Here is a 10646-nt window from a genome sequence, read left to right as displayed (position 1 = left end):
AACGTGAAGAGTTGCTTCAACAGACCAAAGAGAAGGACGCTTTGATAGAGTTTCTTGAGCATCAAGTTATTGATGATCTTGATGATGCATGGACTTCTCTACTTCCTCAGTCTTCTAGGTTCTAGAAGAGGAAGTACGATCGACTCGCCAAGGAGAAGGCAGATATGGAGGCAGCCTATGAAGAGGAGGTGAAGAGGCTTCGTGCATCTTATCTTCCAGTATCCTGAGCTTTAGATGATCGTTTCTAGGGATCCATAGGATGGTCATTTCCCTTTTCTCTTATATTATTTTGGTTACCAATGTTGTACTTCTTTGGTGTAAAAATATTTTCCAAATATCATTGATGAGATGTTTTCATATGTGATACAAATATAATATTTCCCGAGATTTCCAAATAGAACTCTAAAAGTTCCTCTGAAATAAAAAATAAATCATATGCACAAGCATTGCATGCATCATGTGCATAAGCAGGTTTTGTTTCCGGCTTCTTGTCCTGTGGTCTAATCCTGTGTTCTTCATTTATTTTGAAGACAAGCTGACTCACCGGTACTACACTAGAGCCAACATTTCAAGACTGATGGATCATCTGGAACAAGAGAACCGCGAGCTGAAAGACGAAGTGGCCAGATTGACTGCTCTAATGGAATCATTCTTGGCTTCCCAGAGCCAGTCTTCTCCGACACCTTCAACTCCTCCCCAAAGGACAGTCATCTTTGAGATTGTCTCCTCAACTGTGCCTGTAGTTAGTGCACACTCTGCTGCAACAGCCATGCCAACCAGATTCCTATGGGGGATGCCTCCCAATTTCATGCCCGAGGGTCCTGCTCTCACCTTTGCTTCTATGTCGGCATCTAGCCTGGTCCTTGCTGTTCCTCCTTCTGTCGTGCATACTCTGCCCAGAGTAGACGACACCATCTATCATTCTGAGTCGTCCGAGGGCCCAAACGTTTATGAGAAGATGGACACTATGAACGATCAATTTCTTGAGCTTTGCAAGGAATTAAAAACTCTCAGAGGAAAAGATCTTTTTGGCAAGTCTGCTGCCGAACTCTGCTTGGTTCCCAATGTGAAGATCCCTGTGAAATTCAAGGTCCCTGACTTTGAAAAATACAAGGGAAATACTTGCCCTCTCAGCCACCTGGTCATGTATGCCAGGAAGATGTCGACTCAGACCGACAATGACCAACTGCTCATCCACTACTTCCAGGACAGTTTGTCCGGTGCTGCTCTGCGTTGGTACATGGGTCTAGACAACGCAAACATCCGATCCTTCAACGAACTTGGCGAGGCCTTCGTCAAGCAATACAAGTATAATGTGGATATGGCTCCCGATAGGGATCAATTGAGAGCCATGTCCCAGAAGGACAAGGAAACATTCAAAGAATACGCCCAAAGGTGGCGAGAGGTGTGTCGCAACCTAAAAATGCGAAAAGAAACAACCGACGAAAAAAATGATAGAAGAGTCGCCACCGTGCGTTATTTATCCCAAAGGAGGGAAAGGAAACGCTCGAAGTAAACCTGGAAAAAGGAAAGGAAAAGACAAGGTCTCGCAACCAAATCTCGGGTTCGGGAGTCGATTATGCGAAGGGAAGGTATTAGCACCCCTACGCATCCGTAGTACTCTACGGGATCCACTCTTGTTGTTCTTGTCTAAAGGGTGTGGGTTTATCTAATGTACTATTTACTAAAAGAGGGGTCAAAAGAAAATGACTCGCACGGATGTCGCATCCACTGCATACGTATCTCATCTGAATATGAGAATCAAAGTCTTCGTAGCTCGGTGACCTATGGGTTAAAGAGGAGTGTGCTCGCTAATACATTGCATCTTATGCCTACGTATCTCATCTGGAATGAGAATCAGAGCAAACCGTAGTTCGGCTGACCTATTTTTGTTTGTGTTTTTAGGTGAACGACGTTACTACGCAATCTACCGGATGCTCGACCTTCGGAGACTTACTCGCCTGTAGTAGAAGGAGTTAACATGTTCTTAGGAGAAGAAAAATCAATGAGTTTGTTTGTGTTTTAGGGATGCTCATGCAAAAAGGAAGTCCTAGATGAAGGAACCGTGCTACCTTAATCGACATGCAGACGAGAGACTATACGAAGTCTAGCAATCCTATGGGGGAGACGATCACGCCATACAAAACAAACATGCATAAAGTAAATGCGCCAACAAGGGGGCTTAAACATACGTGGGTAGGGCTTTAGTCAAGAGGGGTCATATCAACCTCGACAAACAAGCCATGGAAAGGTGATCAAATGGGCTCTTAACCACTGACATCGAACGTTAGGGTGAGCAGATCAAAAGGGTAATGAGGATAAGACCTCATGGCTCTTAACCCTGGGCAGGGTGAGCTCATGACAAAAAGTGGGGATTCAGAAAGGTGGAACCCTCCCCACTGACCGACCGGACAAAAGATCTTGGGCTTTTATTCTGAAGCATCGACACGTAGTGCGAGCATAAAGAACGACATACTGAATAACAGGGGATTGACTACTAATCCCTTTTATCCGTCAATTGCCTCTTCATGGAGGTCTTTAGGCACACAAGTAAACACACAAAACATTTCCTCCTATCGAGGTCTTCCAGCTAAGAAAGCGGTAAAATGAGGGAAATATGTAAAAGGGATCAAGAGATCTACCACACGGATAGATATCCGAAGTAACAGCAACTAAAGAGACAAGAAACCCAGAGATCTCTCCAGCTGATACCATTAAAGAAAGCAAGTCAACACAAGTAATCAGAATAAATACCATGATGGTATCCCACAAATAAAGTGGAATACCAAGCAAGCTATCTCTTCAGGAGTCATGTGAGCCCTCACAAAAACTCAACAAACAGGTTAGAGTAACAAGATGGAGTGCAATCAAGAGTTGCACCAAACAGGAGAAACATAGCAATAACAGTGTTAGGTAAAAAGTGCACGGATGCCATAGAAAACATGTCACAACAAGACACAAAACAGATTAGAGCAAACAGAAAAAACAACTACTGTCATCATCGCTACTGCTTCGCTTAGCGAAGCTTCGCTACGTGTTCGCCTAGCGAGGGGCTAGCGAATGCCTGCGGGTTTTGGTTTCTTCCTTGATAACAATCCGATTTCAGTAATCCCAAACCCTATGGTATCCATCTCAGAAACGAAGTGGTTAACCATTCAAAGCATTATTTTACACATTCATGCGCATCTAAACCCAAATGCAAAACCTAACGATACCTACTCTTCCAAATTCAACCATAATGCCTCATACATTTAGAAAATTCAAATTGAAGGCGTAAAGTAATGGGAATAGGGCAAACCTGATTGGAGAGATCGGTCGGAATTGAATTGCCCCTTTTGGTTTGCAGAACTATCTTAGGGTTTATATGAGGTAGAGGTGATTCTGTGCAAATGAGTTCTCTAAATTCTGTTAGCTTCCTCTCTGAAATTCTACTAGCTTTCTCCTCTCTCTGGCTCTCTAGGTTTTGTTCCAAGGAAATTTCAGAGTGTTTTCAGTTTTTACCAATCCTCTTCTCCTCTTTTTATAACCTGATTTTCGTGGCTTGGTGGGCTCAAATGAAAGAGGTTCAAGTCCAAGATTTTTCTGTTATATTTTTTATTTTTTAAAACACGTGGGCTTCGCCTAGCGAAGGGCTTGCTCGCCTAGCGAGCATGACCGTTCAGACTTTGGTGGCTCGCTAGGCGAACCATTCTGCTCGCCTAGCGAGCATGACAACTCAAGTCATCTTATCACACTTGTAACCTGTGCACTGGACCTTTGTTTCTTCAAGAGTAATATGTTGACTGATGAATAGAACCCATTTGAACATGTTGGAAGTAACTCGGGTCATTCCCTTGTGTTGACTGATCATTCAGATAGAACCCGCGAAGTGTCTTAGATGATATTCGAGCTTCTTGGAGCTAATTCTGATTGACATGATGAAATGCAATATGAAATGTTAAATGACCTGAAAATGAATGCATGAATGAGGGGTGCAAATTTGAGGTGCTACAGCTGCCCCTATTCAATCAACTGGAGACCCGAAAAGAAGATAGCAGCGGCTTTCGCACTTTCGAGGTATCAAGGGATTGAATACAATAAAAGCCTGAAAATTTACACTGAAGCAAAGTGAAGTAGCAGTGCTTGTCAGAATCGGCAAAGAGGTGGTCTTGAAAGAAGAATCCGTCTGGTACGGTGAGAGTCGGTCTGAATACCGAAAAGAATGTTAACCTGGATACCAAAATAAATGGTAACACATAAATAACCATGGCCTGAATGCCGCTCATCAGTATGAATATTGGAAATGACTTCGATCTGAGCATTAGAAGATATGAGATTATTAATATCGATCTTAACACCGAGAGATTGGCCTGAATGCCGCTTCGGTCTGAACACCGGAAAAACTGGCCTGAATGCCGCAAGTTGCATCGACCTGAATGTCGGAAACTTCTTCGATCTAAACATCGGAAAGTTGGCCTGAATGCCATTTCGGTATGAATACCGGAAAACTGGCCTGAATGCCACAAGTTGCATCGACTTGAACGTCGAAAACTTCTTCGATCTGAACATCGGAAAATTGGCCTGAATGCCACTTCGGTCTGAATACCGGAAACCTGGTCTGAATGCCACAAGTTGTATCGACCTGAATGTCAGAAACTTCTTCGATCTGAACATCGGAAAATTGGCCTGAATGCCACTTCGGTCTGAATACCGGAAACCTGGCCTGAATGCCACAAGTTGCATCGACCTGAATGTCAGAAACTTCTTCGATCTGAACATCGGAAAATTGGCCTGAATGCCACTTCGGTTTGAATACCGGAAACCTGGTCTGAATGCCACAAGTTGCATCGACCTGAATGTCGGAAACTTCTTCGATCTGAACATCGGAAAATTTCATGCCAGTCAGCATCAGCAGAAATAAGGAAAATGATAATTAAGGCGGCGCGTGGGCCAACAACCCCTGCTGGGAATAATAAAGATAAGTCATTAACAATCTTCAGTCTGAGTACTTGAAACAACTTCTGGCTTTTTTACTTGGGATACCGAGAATGCCTTATGTTTTACATGCGTATGTTTGAATTTTTCAATGGCGTAATGCTCCATGAAAATGGAAATGCTACGCAATTTGGGGGGATGCAATGCAATATGATTCTATATGCAGGGATACTTGATTAAAGAGAACGCCAAGCCAAAGCAAGGAATTCTGTTGGGGAAAAGATCACAATCTTCTGGACCCTGGCAATGCTGTTGGAGATGCACAGCACAAAGAACTCTGTGGGGGCATGATCCGCCACACGGTGTTCTGGAAAATAACAAATTCCGAGACTCTGACTGGGGAGAGCATCGCACTAAAAACTTGCTGTTGAGGAAAGTGACAGTGGTTCTGGCAACCAATCTGCGAGAGAGACGACTCAGCCGGGGAAGCGAACACCGATACGGTACCGAGATTCTGCTTCAAGGAAAGAGACCATGGATCTAGCGTCGAGATCATCGATCTGACATCGAACTCTGAGGAGTAGCCTCTTCTGCTGGGAAGATATAGTCTGGCACTGTCAACTCCGCTGGGGATATACAGTCTGACACTGTCAACTCTACTGGGGAAATACAGTCTGGCACTGTCAACTCTACTGGGGAAATACAGTCTGGCACTGTCAACTCTATTGGGGGGTGTATAGTCTGAAACACCTGCTTGGGGAAGTACAGCAGTGAGAGCCTGCTGGGGATTGAAGAGTCCAACGCTCGGACCAGCTTTGCAGGGATAAGATACCAAATTTCACTGTTGAGGAAAAACATCCGCGACCATCTGCCGGGAATTTAAGGAAAAGCCCCCTGTTCTGAATGGACGATCCAAAGCACTTAAAATTTACAGCAATTTCAAATGTTTATTAAGCATGTACCTGTAAAGCTCTTATGTTTCATGATGCAATGTTTATCAAAAATTCGGACGTCATTTTTGCAAACAAAACAGTAAAATAAAAATGAACACAGCGATATACTGAATAACATGATTTTATTGATTGAGTGACCTCTGAATAGGCATTTACATCAAGAAGCAATCCCTAGAAAGAGGTAATTGCACAAAAGATAAAAATAGAAATTAATCTAATGGCAATGTGAAATGGATTTCTATCGGGTTCCAATTCTGCTATGATTCACTCGTCTTCAAGATCCTCCAGATGATCAGCTTTCCGAAAAAGGTGATTGAACTGTTTCCTATCCTTCGGAAGTTTCCGGTTATCGACATGAGATGAGATTCAGAACTACTCAGAACGCAGTCATTCGCTTAATCCCTAACTTTTGCCTGGATAGCCCTTTTGGGTTTTCAATCCATCGGGATACCCAGTTTTGCCTAAGTTGCCCTTTCAGGTTTTCAACTTACCGGGTGTACAATCTTTTATTTTTTAAATCCCTAACTTTTGCCCGAACCTTTTTATTTTCTTGGTTCTTCGGGATGCCCATTTTTGCCTGGACTATTCTTTTTATTGTCCAGCGGGTCTATTTTATGCGAAGTATTTTTTAACTGCGTCTGAGTTCACAGGGGAAGTGAAATCTTCACCATAGTTGCAAGCATTAAGGCCCCACCATCGAAAACTTTGGTAATAATGTATGGTCCATCATAGTTAGGAGTCCACTTGCCCCTGTGATCTGTTTGAGGAGGGAGGATCCTTTTCAACACCAAATCTCCGACTTGGAAGCATCGAGGATGCACTTTCTGATCAAAGGCTCTCTTCATCCGACTCTGATACAACTGCCCATGACAAATGGCTGCCATTCGCTTCTCTTTGATAAGACTCAACTCATTGAACCTTGTCCGAATCCATTCAGCTTCGTCTAACTTGACATTCAACAGGACTCTTAGAGAAGGAATCTCCACTTCAACCGGTAGGACTGCTTCCATACCATACACAAGGGAGTAAGGGGTTGCCCCGGTCGATGTACGCACTGAAGTACGGTACCCATGCAAGGCGAAGGGTAGCATCTCATGCCAATCTCTATACGTAACGACCATCTTCTGTACGATCTTCTTTATGTTCTTATTTGCTGCCTCAACAACACCGTTCATCTTAGGACGATAAGGGGAGGAATTGTGATGCTGAATGTTGAAGTTCTTGCACAACTCCTTCATCATTTTGTTATTGAGATTAGAACCATTATCAGTAATGATTCTTTCGGGAATCCCATAACGACAAATGATTTCTTTCTTGGTGAATCGGGCAACCACATGTCTGGTGACATTCGCGAATGACGTTGCTTCGACCCACTTGGTGAAATAGTCGATGGCAACAAGGATGAAGCGATGCCATTGGAAGCAGTCGGCTCAATCTTTCCAATCATATCAATGCCCCACATAGCAAAAGGCCACGGCGAAGACATCACATTCAGAGGGTTTGGCGGCACATCTACCTTATCAGCATAAATCTGGCATTTATGACACTTCCGAGCATATTTGAAACAATCAGATTCCATGGTCATCCAATAATAACCCGCTCTCAACAATTTCTTAGCCATTGCATGTCCGCCGGCATGAGTACCGAATGAGCCTTCATGAACTTCCTGCATTAACATGTCCGCTTCGTGTCTATCCACGCATCTGAGCAAAACCATATCGAAGTTCCTCTTATACAGCACATCGTCTTTGTTCAAGAAGAAACTGCCTGCCAATCTTCTCAAAGTCTTCCTATCATTGTTGGATGGCCCTGCGGGGTACTCTTGATTCTTCAGAAAGCACTTGATGTCATGATACCAAGGCTTGTCATCAACTACCAGTTCATCAGCAAACACATACGCGGCCCTATCAAGGCGCATAACATCGATCCTGGGAACCTGGTTCCACCAAATCACCTTGATCATGGAGGATAGAGTAGAAAGAGCATCTGCCATCTGGTTCTCATCATGAGGTATATGATACAACTTTATTGTTGTGAAGAAAGTCAACAATTTTCTCGTGTAATCTCTGTAGGGGACCAAATTAGGCTGGAGAGTATTCCAATCACCATTCACTTGATTGATCACTAGAGCTGCATCTCCGAAGATGTCTAGAGTCTTGATTCTCAAATCAATGGCTTGCTCGATACCCAAGATACATGCTTCATACTCAGCTTCATTATTGGTGCACTCAAAAGTCAGACGAGCGGTGAAAGGCATGTGGGCACCTTTCGGAGTGGTAATGACAACACCAATTCCACTTCCTTTGGCATTGACAACCCCATCAAACAACAAAGTCCACTTTTCATCTAGATCAGGTCCCTCCTCAACAACTGGCTCTTCACAATCTTTCATCTTGAGGAACATGATGTCTTCATCTGGAAAATCAAACTTCATCGGCTCATAATCTTCCACCGGTTGTTGAACAAGATAGTATGACAGAATACTCCCCTTGATGGCTTGCTGGGATGTATACTGGATATCGTACTCTGTCAGTACCATTTGCCGACGAGCAACCCTTCCGGTGAGAGCTGGCTTCTCAAATATGTACTTGACTGGATCCATCTTGGAGATCAATAAGGTTGTGTGAGTCAGCATGTATTGTCTCAATCGCTTAGCAGCCCATGCAAGTGCACAACATGTCTTCTCAAGTATTGAGTATCTCGACTCGCAGTCTGTGAACTTTTTACTCAGGTAGTAGATGGCATGCTCTTTCTTACCTGTCTCGTCGTGTTGACTGAGAACACAACCCATGGAATTGTCTAGTACTGTCAAGTACATAATCAGCGGTCTCCCTGGGACTGGGGGCATAAGGATAGGAGGATTCTGCAAATACTCTTTTATCTTTTCAAAGGCCCTTTGACAATCGTCATTCCACTTGATAGTCTGATCTTTTCTTAGCAACTTAAAAATTGGCTCACACGTGGCTGTTAGGTGAGAGATGAACCTTGCAATGTAATTCAACCTCCCTAAGAAACCACTGACTTGTTTTTCTGTTCTTGGCTCAGGAATTTCCTGTATCGCTTTTACTTTGTCAGGATCCACTTCAATCCCTTTTCCGCTAACAATGAAACCCAGCAGTTTTCCAGATCTCACCCCGAAAGTACACCTGTTCGGATTAAGCCCCAGCTTGAATTTCCTCAAACGCTCAAACAGTTTCTGCAAATTCACCAGATGTTCTCCTTCCGTCTGAGATTTGGCAATCATATCATCAATATAAACCTCGATTTCATGATGAATCATATCATGGAAAAGAGTTACCATCGCTCATTGATATGTTGCCCCAACATTTTTCAGACCAAACGGCATCACCTTGTAGCAGAAGGTGCCCCATGGGGTTATGAATGTTGTCTTCTCCATGTCTTCTGGCGCCATCTTAATTTGATTATAGCCAGAAAAGCCATCCATGAAGGAGAATACCGAGAACTGAGCTGTGTTATCCACCAAAACATCAATGTGAGGTAATGGGAAATCATCCTTAGGGCTAGCTCTGTTCAGATCCCGGTAGTCGACACACATCCGTACCTTTCCATCCTTCTTAGGTACTGGAACAATATTTGCAACCCATGGCGGATAATTTATAACCGCTAGAAACCCTGCATCCAACTGTTTTTGCACTTCTTCCTTTATCGTGACAGCCATCTCTAGTCTTGTTCTTCTGAGCTTCTGCTTGACCGGAGGACAACCTTCTTTGAGAGGCAAGCGGTGTACCGCGATGTCTGTGTCAAGCCCTGGCATGTTCTGATAAGACCAGGCGAAGATGTCAACATACTCTTGCAGCAATTCAATCAACCCCTTCTTCACATTATCTTCCAAAGCAGCCCCTATCTTGATTTCTCTCTTGACGTCTTCGGTGCCGAGATTAATTTCTTCAATAGACTCTTGATGCGGTTGAATGACCCTTTCCTCCTGCTTTAATAGCCTGGCAAGTTCTTCAGGGAGTTCACAGTCTTCATCACCCTCTTCTTTAGTTTGAAAGATCGGATTTTCAAAGTCGAAGTGAGCCATAACAGAACCGTTATCAATAGTATCCGGTGACGTGCATCTGCATGAGTGATGATATGTGCTTATGAGTGTGAAAAAAAAGTGAAAACTAAACAAAACATTGCCAAATGTATTTTTTTTTATTTTTTTGAAAAACAGCAGAAATAGAAAAAACAGTGAACAAAATATTTGAATGCAAAAAGACGTCCTTTATTTATGATAAAAATGCAGGTATCACATAGATGAACCCTACAATGAGTCATTACGCCCTGGGCGGAACGTAAGACTTGGATATGCATGAATAAACAAAGAAAAATTACTCCTCCAGAAAAGTGACTTGGAAAATCTCCTCAGAAGACCAATTATGGAGAACTTCACCCGGGGTCCTTGGACGCACCCAATTGTCAATGTCGCAATCACTATCCCTATCTTCATCGTTGACCGCAGAGACCTGGCCATACTGGATGATGCCAGCGCTGGAGAAAGTAATCGGCCCCTGACGAGTCTGAAGTGTTGAAGTTGTAGAAGTCGGAGCTGGCTGATACCCAATCCCGAACTTGTCTTCTTTCATTGGTAACTCCAACAGATGTCCCCAATCGGGGGCAACGCCCGAATCTACTAAGGTCAGTGCCTGCTTGAAGGACGAGATAGAGGCACCTGCTTTAACTTCTTCCACCAGAGCTGCATCCTTGATCTGAACTGCCTCAAAGGCCTGACATAGTCTCTCATGAAATTCACCTTCTACCTCTACATACTTG

The sequence above is a fragment of the Lathyrus oleraceus genome, chromosome 5 (assembly GCF_024323335.1).
Source record: "Lathyrus oleraceus cultivar Zhongwan6 chromosome 5, CAAS_Psat_ZW6_1.0, whole genome shotgun sequence".
NCBI classification, from domain to species: Eukaryota; Viridiplantae; Streptophyta; class Magnoliopsida; order Fabales; family Fabaceae; genus Lathyrus; species Lathyrus oleraceus.
This window is presented reverse-complemented; position numbering follows the sequence as displayed.